We start from the raw sequence: 13,470 nt of genomic DNA, 5'->3' as shown, positions 1-13,470 counted from the left end.
GAGTAACCCTTGAGGGCTGCCCCAAAACAAACAAAACAAACACAATGGGGCCAGAGAGATAGCACAGTGGTGGTTTGCCTTGCAAGCAGCCGATCCAGGACCAAAGGTGGTTGGTTCGAATCCCGGTGTCCCATATGGTCCCCCGTGCCTGCCAGGAGCTATTTCTGAGCAGATAGCCAGGAGTAACCCCTGAGCACTGCTAGGTGTGGCCCAAAAACAAAAACAAAACAAAACAAAAACAAACACAAAAAGCCATCAACAACCAACAGTTAAGGAAAAGAACAGAATGGGTATGTGGATACAGAGAAGCATGGATCCACTTGGAAGCCTGGCCACGTCCTCATACAGTGTAACAACAGACCCAGAGGGACATGGCAGCCCTGCACCCTGGACATAAGGGAGTAGGGCAGTGAAGGGTGAAGGAGAAGGTCCAACAGCAGGAGGTACTAGCTTGACCTCGTGGGAAGTGTTACAGATCATGGCTTTTACAATCAGAATGAAAACAGGTGCTGGAGCGATAGCACAGTGGTAGGGCGTTTGCCTTGCAAGTGGCTGACCCAGGACAGGCCTGGGATCGATCCCTGGCATCCCATATGGTCCCCCAAGCCAGGAGCAATTTCTGAGTGCATAGCTGGGAGAAACCCTGAGCGTCCTCAGGTGTAGCCCAAAAAACCAAAATAACAAAAGGCAAACACATCTGTGCAATCTTCCTCCGTGCTGAGCCATGGGTTTCCACATCCTGGAAGTCAGGGAGAATCCGCCAACAGCCGGACAGCAGAGCACGGGAGATGCTCAGGGCATGGCCTTACTACCCTGGGCCCTGGCAGGGAAGGAAGCTGGCAGCAAAGCTGAGCACTGGGAAGAAGCCGAATTGGCCACAGTGGGTGGGTCCACATCTCCCTGTCCAGGAGCCCCATGTCACCCATCTATCCCCAGGCAGAAGCAGCTAATATCAGGGCTAGAGGATGGTGCAAAATGACTTTATTAACAGAGTTTCAGAGCTGGAGAAAGAGTATAGTAGAGAGGGCATTTGCTTTGCACTAGGCTGACCTGGTTTTGATCGCTGGCATCCCATATAGTTCCTTGAGACTGCCAAGAGTGGTCCCTGAGCATCTGGATGTAAACCTCCCCCCACAAAAAAAATCTCTCCAGCCCTTGATTTTTTATCATGTTTGGGTCATAACGAGTAATGCTCAGAGATTATTGGCTCTGTTCTCAGGAACCACTCCTGGTGGGACTCTGGAGACCATATAGAGTGCTAGGGATTGAACCCAGGTCAGTTGTGTGCAAGGCCAGTGCCTTCCCCCGTCTTATCTCCCCAGATCCTACACCCCTTTAGATGTTTTTTGGGGGGCCCCACCTTTGCATTAATTATTAAAGTCCTAGTGGTGTGTGGATGGGTGGTGAGGCCTTCCTCAGCCCAGCCTGGCGCCTGCAGCCCCTTCAGCCCACGGGTCTGTTGATATGAGGGTATCCGCCAAGAAATGATCCACAGGCAGTCAGTTGAAGTTTCAGGAGACATCAGCTTTATTACAAGGCCCTAACCACCACGTGCATATTCCTCACATGGTCTTTAAACTAAGCAACCTTTTTCCTGCTCCTGCATCCAACCTGTCTCTGATCTCCCTTGCTGAGTCTCTCCCTCAACCCTCCCGTTAGGCCACTCTTAATTACCAACCACAGACCACGCCCCCAGCTGTGGGGGTTCTCCCTTTCCAGGTGAGATAGGCAGGAAGTTGAGGGAGGGGTAACACCCCACCTGGTGGATGCAATCAGGAATTATTCCTGGCAGTGCTCGGAGGACCATATGGGAAGCCAGGGACTGAACCTGGGTTGACCACATGTAAGGCAAGTGCCCTGACCACTTTACTATCACCCCACCCCACCCCACCCCACTCTGCTCCCCTCTAGACTTTGAAGTCATTTTAAGAGAATAAAAACTTGAGTGTCGCTTCCTCCCGAGGAGATGCACAGAGCATCTCCAAATACTCTGGGAGCTGATGAGTTTACTCTGCGGCTTTACACGAGCCAAGAATAGCCACATCATCTGATCTCTCATGGCAGAGGAAAAAGGAAATCAAGCTATTCTGGTATGGGTTGCGAGACTGACTTAAATAAGTCAGCCTGAGTGGGGACTGTGGGGAGCAACAGAGCAAGCTCTTTGCACATGAGGAGGCGGCCTGGAGATGTTCCCCACTCTGCAGCCCTGCTAGCTGAGGGGGAATAAGGGCTACTGGGAGCTGGGTCTTGATGGGGGAGGCTCACATCTGGCAGGGCTCTGTGACAGGGACCCGAGTTGGGGCATCACCAGTCACTTAAACAATTTCCCCAAAATAAAGGTTGGGGTGTTTGTTTTGTGGGAGCTGGAGCAATAGCAAAGTGGTAAGGTATTTGCCTTGCACACGGCTGATCCTGGATGGACCTGGGTTTGATCTCCAGCATCCCATATGGTTCCCTGAGTCTGCCAGGAGCGATTTCTGAGCCCAGAGCCAGGAGTATCTGTTGTGCCGCTGGGTGTGGGCCCAAAATAAAAACAAACAGAAGAGAATTTTTGTGGGGCCGGAGAGATAGCATGGAGGTAAGGCGTTTGCCTTTCATGCAGAAGGTCATCGGTTCGAATCCCGGCGTCCCATATGGTCCCCCGTGCCTGCCAGGAGCAATTTCTGAGCATGAAGCCAGGAGTAACCCCTGAGCACTGCCGGGTGTGACCCAAAAACCACAAAAAAAAGAGAGAATTTTTGTTTGTTTGTTTTGGGGTCACACTCAGCTGCGCTCAGGGGTTACTCCGGGCTCTGTGCTCATAAATCAATCCTGGCACCGTCCTTCTGCATGCAAGGCATGCTATCTCTCAGGCCCCGGGAATGTTTGTGTGTGCGTGGGGGGCACAAATGGGTATGTGAATTATGACTCATTTCCATTAAAAAAAAAAAGCATTAGCAGGACTAGGGATACAGTTTAGAACTGCAGCACTTGGGGCCGGAGAGATAGCATGGAGGTAAGGCATTTGCCTTTCATGCAGGTCATCGGTTCAAATCCCAGCGTCCCATACGGTCCCCCGTGCCTGCCAGGAGCAATTTCTGAGCATGGAGCCAGGAGTAACCCCTGAGCACTGCTGGGTGTGACCCAAAAACCACACACACACACACACACACACACACACACACACACACACACACACAGACACACACAAAAAGAACTGCAGCACTTGAACTGAAAGTGTGAAGCTCTGGGTTCACAATTAGGGCAATTTCCACTTGCTGTGGACCCAGGTTCAACCCAGCCCTCCACATAAAATCCATATCTGCTCTCTCAGCATCACCAGAAATGATCCCTGAGTGCTAGTCAGGAGTAGTAAGCCCTGTGCAGAAACAAACAAACAAAAAAATTAAAGTGCATTGGGGCTGGAGAGATAGTATAGTAGGTAGTGTCTGCCTTGCATATAGCCAACCAAGGTTCTATCTCAGGCATCCCATATGGTTCCTGGAGCCCTGCCAGGAGTGATTACTGAGTGCAGATCCAGGAGTAAATCCTGAGCACCACCGGGCATGACCCAAAAACAAAACAAACAAAAAACAAAGAAAACTAAAAATCAAAGTGCAAGGTCGCAGGCTGGGGGTGAATGTCACAACTGTCCTCACTTCCTCCTTCCTCCTACACACCCCACTCTCGCTGCACTTATCCCCCCTCACAGGGGAATGTCCTTGAGATCTTTCTTTTCTTCTCTAAGGTCAAGCCATGAGAGATAACTGGAGAAACAGCAGAAGTGGGGCTTCAAGAGATCAGGAGCTAGTCCTGGGTCTTCATCCGTGAGCTGCATTCATTCCCAGGATCCTCAGGAAGACATGTGGGACCTTCCTTGGCGGCCTGGACTTATTCCACTGGGGCTGTGATGGCAGTGGCCAGCTGGGCAACATTGGGCAGCACGACTGACCAAGGTCCGGGCAGGAGTTCGGGCTGAAACATGAGGATGTTGCCTGGTTTGGGGAACACTGCCTCAGCACGGTGCTGGAGTCACGGAGAGCTCTGGCCTGTAAGGTGCAGCCAAGGGCTCAGTGGCCCACAGACTGCAGACCGGCTGCTGCAGGTGCCACGCAGAAATGTTTTCTCACTTTCATTTGTTCATTCTTTTGGCATGATGGCAGAGAAAGCAGCACTTGTGCGAGGAACGAACATATGGACATGATTCTTCAGGGTGCTGGACCCTTTAGCTGCTTATAGGGTCCCATCCTGCAGTGGTAGGTGGGGGAATTGAGGGTCAGGTCAGTGCCTCACACATGCTAGGCCCAGGCTCTGTCACTTGAGCTATCTCCCTGGGCCTCTAATAATTTTTTATTTAGGGGTTGTTTTATTTTTTGGTTTGTGTGTGTGTGGGAGAAGGTTGGGTCACACCTGGCAGTTCTCAGGGGCTATTCCTGGCTCTGAGCTCAGAAGTGAGCCTTGGGGGCCAGAAAAGTATTCTATCCCAATCCCTGTAATATCTTTCCAGCACTTACTTTTTATTTTTAAAGTGAAACATGATAGTTTTTTTTATTAATGAAACTTGTTTAGAAAGAAGTGGAGAGAAAGAGAGAAAATTAGTGTTCAAGAGAACACAGGCTTCTCCAGAGTGTAGGCACGCAAAAAAACAGACAAGCAAGAGAGATCCATGTTCAAGGGAGAACACAGTTGGAAGAGCCTCTCCAGCCCTTATTATACTTTTTGGGGAGAAGGGATATCTGGGCCATACCAGCAGTGATCAGGGATCATTCCTGATGGGGCACAGGGGACCATATGCTGTGCCAGGGATCAAATCAGGATTAGCAGCATGAAAAGCAAGCACCTTAGCCCTATAGTATTTCTGGTCACTCTAATTACTTTTTTTTTGGGGGGGGGGGGCCACAAACAGTGATGCTCAGGGGTTACTTCTGGCTATGTGCTCAGAAATGGCTCCTGGCTTGGGGGACCATATGGGACGCCAGGAATTGAACCGCGGTCCATCCTAGGCTAGTGCCACCGCTGCAGCCCCACTCTAATTACTTTTTAATGGACATACAAAGCATAGCAGTTCTAGCAAAAGCAGAGGAAAAATGCTAGCACTGATGGCTGGTTATTGCACAATATTTTAAAGTAAGAGACCTCATTTTTCTATATGGCAAGAATTTGATAAATGTTTTCTTTTTGGAGAAAATATTTCATATACTCTAAAAGGAAGTTTCTGTGGCTGGACAGGTTAGCAGCAGCAGCAGCAGCAGTGAGATGCTGGCCCTGACAAAAACAGAAACAAACAAAATAAATCAAACAGGACACAGAGAATGAGAGAAATCCCTATTTTTTTTTTTTTTTTTTGGTTTTTGGGTCACACCAGGCAGTGCTCAGGGGTTATTCCTGGCTCCAGGCTCAGAAATTGCTCCTGGCAGGCACGGGGGACCATATGGGACGCCGGGATTCGAACAGATGACCTCCTGCATGAAAGGCAAACGCTTTACCTCCATGCTATCTCTCCGGCCCCAGAAATCCCTATTTTTAAAAATATTCACACATTTGTTAAGGACAGAGGCCGGAGAGATAGCATGGAGGCAGGGCATTTGCCTTGCATGCAGAAGGATGGTTTTTCAAATCCCGGCATCCCATAATTGTCCCCCGAGCCTCCCAGGGGCAATTTCTTTTCTTTTTCTTTTTCTTTTTTCTTTTTTTTTTTTGTGGTTTTTGGGTCACACCTGGCAGTGCTCAGAAATTGCTCCTGGCAGGCACGGGGGACCATATGGGACACCAGGATTCTAACCGATGACCTTCTGCATGAAAGGTAAACACCTTACCTCCATGCTATCTCTCCGGCCTCCCAGGGGCAATTTCTGAGCATATAGCCAGGAGTAACCCGAGTGCTGCGGGGTGTGACCCCCCAAAAACAAACAAACAAACAAACAAACAAAATCCCACATTTGATAAGGACAAATTTCCAAAGTATGTAAAGAATTCACAAAGGGGCCAGAGTGATAGCATAGTGGAAGGGCACTTGCCTTGCACAAGGCCAACCCTGGATGGACCTGGGTTGGATTCCTGGCACCCACTCTGGTCCCCCGAGTATGTCACAAGTGACTTCTGAGCACAGAGCCAGGAGTAAACCCCTGATTGCTGCTGGGTATGACCCCAAAAACAAAGAAGAAAAAAATAATTCACAAAAATCCACAATAAGGGGCCGGGCGGTGGCGCTGGAGGTAAGGTGCCTGCCTTGCCTGCGCTGCCTAGGACGGACTGCGGTTCGATCCCCCGGCGTCCCATATGGTCCCCCAAGAAGCCAGGAGCAACTTCTGAGCGCATAGCCAGGAGTAACCCCTGAGCGTCACAGGGTGTGGCCCAAAAACCAAAAAAAAAAAAAAAAAAAAAAAAAAAAATCCACAATAAAAATCCTACCCCATCAATAAGAGGGGGAAAGGCCTAAGCATACATGTGACTTGTGACATGTGACACAGGTGGACAAAGTGAAAATAATGAGCATCACACCTGTGAGAAAGAATGATCTAGAAAGGGCCAGAAATAAACACTGGAAGAAGGAGGAGCAAAGGGCCCAGCTCTCACTGTGGGACTGTAAACCAGCTCAGCCCTAGGAAGAGTGTGATGTCTTGAAAATTAAAAATAGGGCCTGGAGAGATGGCACAGTGGCGTTTGCCTTGCAAGCAGCCGATCCAGGACCAAAGGTGGTTGGTTCGAATCCCGGTGTCCCATAAGGTCCCCCGTGTCTGCCAGGAGCTATTTCTGAGCAGGCAGCCAGGAGTAACTCCTGAGCACCGCTGGGTGTGACCCAAAAAGTAAAAAAAAAAAATAAAAAAAAAATAAAAATAGACTTATGAGATGATTTAACAATTATACTCCTAGATATCTATATAAATAAAACAAAAACAGGAGCCGGATTGATAGCACAGGGATAGAGCATTTGCCTTGCATGCAGCCGACCGGGACAGACCTGAGTTTGATCCCCCAGCATCCATCCCATTTGGTCTCCTGAGCCTCCCAGGAGAGATTTCTGAGCACTGCTGGGTGTGGTCCCAAAACCATAAAAACGAAACAAAAAAACCAAATAAGACAAAAACACTAATTCGAAAAGATATGCATACCTATTTCATTGCAGCAATATTTATACTAGTCAACTTCTAGAAAGTACTCAGTACCCAGACAGAGGTTAAAGAAGCTGTGGTTGGGGCAAGAGTGACAACACATCGGGGAGGGTATTTGCTTTGAATGAGGCAGACCTGGGTTCTATACAGGCATCCCATACGGTCCTTAGAGCCTGCCAGGAGTGATTTCTGAGTGCAGAACCATGAGTAAGCCCTGAGTGCCTCCATGTGTGACTCAGAAACCAAAAAAAAAAAAAAAAAAAGTTGTGTGAGAGGTGGAAAGGAGCAGCAGACTAGAGAGAACAGAAGGAGGGGCCGGAGAGATAGCACAGTGATAGGGCGTTTGCATTGCAAGCAGCCAACCCAGGACCAATGGTGGTTCAAATCCTGGCATCCTGTATGGTCCCCTGTGCCTGCCAGGAGCGATTTTTGAGCACAGAGCCAGGAGTAACCTCTGAGTGCCGTTGGGTGTGACCCAAAAATTAAGAGAGAGAGAGAGAGAGAGAGAGAGAGAGAGAGAGAGAGAGAGAGAGAGAGAGAGAGAACAGAAGACCATGGGTGGAGGGGGAGGGTTGGGGCACTGGAGTGGCAGTGAAGGAGCATTAACATTTCCATCGAAACCAACAAAATTGCGCTAGAGAGATAGCACAGTGGTAGGGCATTTGCTTGCACACAACTGAACCAGGACTGACAGTGGTTTGATCCCCAGCATCCCATATGGTCCCCCGAACCTGCTAGGAGTGATTTCTGAGCAGAGAGCCAGGAGTAACTCCTGAGCATCGCTGGGTATGGCCAAAAAAACAAACCAAAAAAACAAAAAACAAAACCACTAAAGTTATGTTTTGTAATCACATTATTTAAAAAAAATCTCAAAGAAAACAGCTGTGACCTTCAGTCAGGACAGAATGCAACTCAGCTATCTGAGAACAAAACCTTCATGGATGGATGGGGGAGGGGGTGTTTTCATAACCATTAAAATAAATCCAGAGGGTAGGTTGGACAGAGAGGCAGTATAGGGGTAAGGTGGGCAATTTAGGCGTGATTCCCCTGCACCTCATGTCACCAAGAGTGATCCCTGAGCCAGGAGGAAGACCTGAGCACCAATGAGTGTGTTCCCCACATAAATAAATACTCGAAAACAAATAAGAATACAAGAGAAATTATACAGTGGAGAACTGACTTCTGCATCTGCGCCTTGTTTTCTTTTTTTCTTTTTTCTTTTGGTTTTTGGGTCACTCAGGTGGCACTCAGGGGTCACTTCTGCCTCTATGCTCCCGGCAGGCTTGGGGGACCATATGGGATGCCAGGATTCAAACCACAGTCCTTCTGCTTGCAAGGCAAATGCCCTACCTCCATGCTATCTCTCCAGCCTAGCACATTGTTTTCTTGAACAGCCTCTGTCCTCTGGGCTGGAACAATCTCAATAAGTAAGACAAAGAATCGCTCTGGCCTGGCACAGGCCTCAGTACACAGGGCATAGGGCATTCTGTGGGAACACTGATGATCAGGCGCCACTGCCCCACCTGGCTTTCAGAGCACCCCTCATGCCCTTGCTGTGGCTGAAACAGAAGCTGTTTAAAGGCAGGACACCTGCAAGGTGCCTGGTGCCAACAAGGCAAGTCAATAAGCAAATACAGAGCCGTCCCCGGATACCCCCAAGATCTACTCTCAGAGGGAGGTGGTCTTTCTCCCAAACACCTCAGGGTCACACATAGGCTCTGTGGTTCTGCCTGGATCTCCCCTGGCAAGGTGACCAAAACTCAGCTTCAGGCATGAATGCAGGCAATCACTCACTCAACCACTGAACTTTTCCTGGGTCCCTCTAGGGCTGAAAATTTTGTTTGTTTGTTTTTTGTTTTAGTTTTTGGGTCACACCCAGCAGTGCTCTGGGTTTACTCCTGGCTCTACTCAGAAATTGCTCCTGACAGGCTTGGGGGACCATATGGGATGCCGTTCGAACCACTGTCCTTCTGCGTGCAAGGCAAACACCTTACCTCCATGCTATCTCTCCGGCCCTTAAGGCTGAAATTTTTACACAGAGTTCCTGATATATGACCATTAATCCATCCTACGGCAAAAGTGCACCGGCTCACCCTAAAGTTGGCTGTTAGAGACAAGTGGCCATTTTTTTTCCCCAGGGGGGGCCACACTGTTGGTCAGGGGGTCACTCCTGGTTCTGTGCTCAGAAATCGTACCTGGCAGGCTCAGGGGACCATATGGGATGCCGGGGATTGAACCCAGGTCCGTTCCAGGTCAGCTACATGCAAGACAAATGCTCTACCGCTGTGCTATTGCTCCAGCTCTGAGAGACAAATGGTTTAAGAATGTCTTTTATGGGGGCCGGGCGGTGGCGCTGGAGGTAAGGTGCCTGCCTTACCTGCGCTAGCCTAGGAGACGGACCGCGGTTCGATCCCCCGGCGTCCCATATGGTCCCCCAAGCCAGGAGCGACTTCTGAGCGCATAGCCAGGAGTAACCCCTGAGCGTTACCGGGTGTGGCCCAAAAAAAAAAAAAAAAAAAAAAAAAAAGAATGTCTTTTATGGGGCCGGGCGGTGGCGCTGGAGGTAAGGTGCCTGCCTTACAAGCGCTAGCCAAGGAACGGACAGCGGTTCGATCCCCCGGCGTCCCATATGGTTCCCCCAAGCCAGGGGCGATTTCTGAGCACATAGCCAGGAGTAACCCCTGAGCGTCAAACGGGTGTGGCCCAAAAACCAAAAAAAAAAAAAAAAAAAAAAAAAGAATGTCTTTTATGAGGCTGGAACTAATGTACAGCATATAGGGCAGTTGTGTTACATGCAGGCAAAGAGGTTCCATACTCTACATCCCATATGGCCCCAAAGCACTGCCTGAAATGACCGCTAAGCTCAGAGGTAGGAGTAACCGGAACACCACTGGGTGTGGCCCAAAACCAAATAACAAAACAAAAAGAATGTCTGTTATGGAGCTGGAGAGATAGTACTGTGGGTAGGGTGCTTGCCCCCCCCCCCAGCTGACCTGAGTTTGATCCCTGGCACTACACAAGGTCCTCCAAGCTCTGTCAACAGTGATCCTTGAGCAGAGTCAAGAGTAAAATCCTGACACAGCTGGCGTGGCCCCCAAACAAACAGATCTTTTATGTCCCGGGGATGCAATCTGCCCAGCAAGTGTCAGAACCTGGGTTTGATTCACACCCTCACACACACCCCTGCTTGCCCACACACAGTTTTCTGTGTCAGGAGGCCTTTTTCATGGCCAAGTGCTTCAAGAGCAACAGGAGACACCCACAGCAGTCAAAGGGCAGAGCTGGCCTCTTTTGCTGACTGAAGCAGAAGCCAGACAATGACAGCTACAGTTTCCTTGTTTACAGCTGAGTAACCTTTTCTTTTCACCACTACAGGCATGGCCCTTAGTCATTAATTGTTCAGATGAAAGACGGCATGGCTCCCCCTGGTCCCAACAAGGCAAAGTTCATCTCTGTTGGGGGCACTCAGGATCCTCCAGAACCTTTCCTGCAAACTTTTTTTGATTTGGGTCCACACCCAGCTCAGGGGTTATTCCTGGTTCTGCATTCAGAAATTATTCCTGGGGGCCGGAGAGATAGCATGGAGGTAAGGCGTTTGCCTCTCATGCAGGAGGTCATCGGTTCGAATCCCGGCGTCCCATATATGGTCCTCCCGTGCCTGCCAGGAGCAATTTCTGAGCCTGGAGCCAGGAATAACCCCTGAGCACTGCCGGGTGTGACCCAAAAACCACAAAAAAAAAAAAAAAAAAAAAAAAAGAAATTATTCCTGGGGATGTTTGAGGGATGTTGGGGATTGAACCCAGGTAGGCTTTGGGCAAGGCAAGTGTCCTACCCTTCCCAATGGACTATCGTTCTGGTTCCAAACATCCATTTCCAGAATTGAGCCAAGCAGCCCTTTGGCATCAAGATCAACAACATCTATCGGCATTTCAGACATGTATCTGCAGATCTGCTCAGGAAAGAACTTTTTATGTTCTGGAGCAATAGAACAGCGGTAGGGCGTTTGTCTTCCATGCAGCAGACATGGGAGGGACCTGGGTTCGATTACCAGAATCCATATGGTCCGCTGAGCCTGCCAGGAGCGATTTCTGAACACAGAGCCTGGAGTAACCCCTGAGTGTCACTGGGTTGGGTTTGGCCCAAAAACCAAAAAAAAAAAAAAAGAACTTTTTTCTGACACCAGGGGAGATTTGATTCCCTTTAACTGGCCCACACACCAGTGTGACTTTTTTTTGGGGTGGGAGCGTAGTGTGAATTTTGATCTTTCCAAGAAGTGCAGGTGGAACAGGAAAGCAAATGCTCTTTTTGCTGGACTCCAAATGGTGTTTGGGGTTTTCCAGGGTAGAGGTTTAGGGTCCCCTATGGCTGCACTCAGCAGTGCCAGGGGTCCAACTAGGGTCAGTAGAACATAAGGCAAATGCTTTAACCCAAAAAACTCTCTCAAACCCCCCAAAAAACACTCCTTATAAAGTAACTATTACTTGAGCACTTCGAAATAAGTTAAACTTCACTTTATAATTTGCTTTTTTGGGGGATCCTCCAGCAGTAGTGGGGCTCACCATCTTCATGAGAAGATGCTCAAGGGACCATTTGGTGCTAAGGATTAAATCTAGGGTCCCACTCATGCCATTCATGTGCTCCAGCCCTGAGTCACCTTGCATTTTTAAATTTCAAGAAGGGCCAGGGTGATAGCACAGCAGTAGGACATTTGCCTTGCATGCAATCAACCTGGACTGACCAGGGCTCGATCCCTGGCATCTCATATGGTCCCCTGAGCCTGCCAAGAGTGATTTCTGAGCATAAAGCCAGGAGGACCCCCTGAGTGTCACCGAATGTGGCCCAACCCACCCCCCACCCCCTAAAAAAGTCTAAAAGAAAAGGCTTGAAGATGATCCACTGGCTGGAGGAATTGTATGTTCATACCTCCACTTGGAGTATGAACATCATTGAGTGTGGCCCCCAAACAAGACAACAGTAGAGGAAAATACCAAGCAACAAAGAGAATGTGCAGAGGCAGAAGTCACTGGCCAAGTCCCCAACTATGTCATAAAGGCGCCTGTCTACCTGTCTCTCATCATACTTGAGGGGAACAACATGTGGGGACACTAGCCGAAGGTGGGATTCACCCAGCAAACAGGACCCTGTTCTGGCCTGCCCATTAGCCCATTGGCCAGTTGTTCTAGTCTAGAAGCGCAGCCACCTCTGCCAGTGCTTGGTGACCCCATGAGAGTCCCTAAGCCCGAATCCTCTCATTGTACCACTTTCAGTTCTTGACCCAGATATAGATAATAAAATGCCCAGTGAACTTTGGGCTCATGAATGCAAGCAAGATGTTGGCAGGATCTGTAAAGATCAGACCTGAAAAGGTAGCAAGTGGGGGCCCCACACAACTCCCAAATCACGTTCAGTGAGTCCTGTAGTGGGTGGTCCCAGCACCCCCCCCATTGCTTTATGTTGCCAGAGCCAAGGTGCCCTTTTGCCCTTCCTGATGGCTCAGCTGAGAGCAGAAGGCGCTCAGGAAACTGAGGAAAATCACGTAGGTCCACTGGCTACTAGATCCCTCATCACGTCGCCTTCTCTTTCATCAGCAGTCCCCAAGGACCAGGGGACAAGGAGACAGAAGGACCCCTCAAATAGCACCAGGAGCTGTTTATTTAGGGGGCGGTCTCACTATTGGGCCCCCCTACACCTGACCAGTAGTTCTGGCTCAGTGGTCTGCCTGCTCATAGCAGCAGCAAGGCAGTACGACGGAGCAGCGAGAAATGGCACAGCAGGAAGGGTGCTGGCCTGGTACGCACAGGCTGACACAGCAAGGGAGGGTGCAGCTGGCCTTGGATGCGGCTGACCTGGCGCCCAATGTGGTGCCCGCTGTGCACTGCCAGAAAGGATCCCAGAGTGCAGAGCCAGGCCTCAGCCCTGAGCACCGCCTGGTGTGTTAAGAAACAAAAATCAGGGCAGTGCTTGCCCTGCTGGCCTGGGAGGGGAACTGGCGGCTGAAATCAAGGTCCCAGCTAGGCTGGCAGGCAGGCAGGCAGGCCAGCCCCCAATTGCCTTGTGGCCCCCCAATTCAGCTTGGCCCAGGGTGTGCGACCCACCGACCCCTTGCAGGGTCCTAAGGGCGGGACAGTTTCTGTCGTGTCATTTCCTGGCCCTGAGGGCCCTGGACACAAGCTGGGATCACAAGCCAAGGGGGCGTGGCAGTGGGGGCCAGCTGCACGCAGGTTTCGTATTGAGGGGACCAGGATTCCCCCAATACAGGCGGGCACAAGTGTGAGTGGGTCGAGGGGCCGGGACGAGGATCTGAGGTCGCAAGAAGGGTCCGGGGTTCGGGGGTCCCCGTCCCCAATGCTGGCACCGGGACCAGAGTGCGGAGATCGCC

Source organism: Suncus etruscus, chromosome 2 (genome assembly GCF_024139225.1).
Source record: "Suncus etruscus isolate mSunEtr1 chromosome 2, mSunEtr1.pri.cur, whole genome shotgun sequence".
NCBI lineage: Eukaryota > Metazoa > Chordata > Mammalia > Eulipotyphla > Soricidae > Suncus > Suncus etruscus.
The sequence above is the reverse complement of the archived record's forward strand: the minus strand, read 5'-3'. Positions refer to the sequence as shown.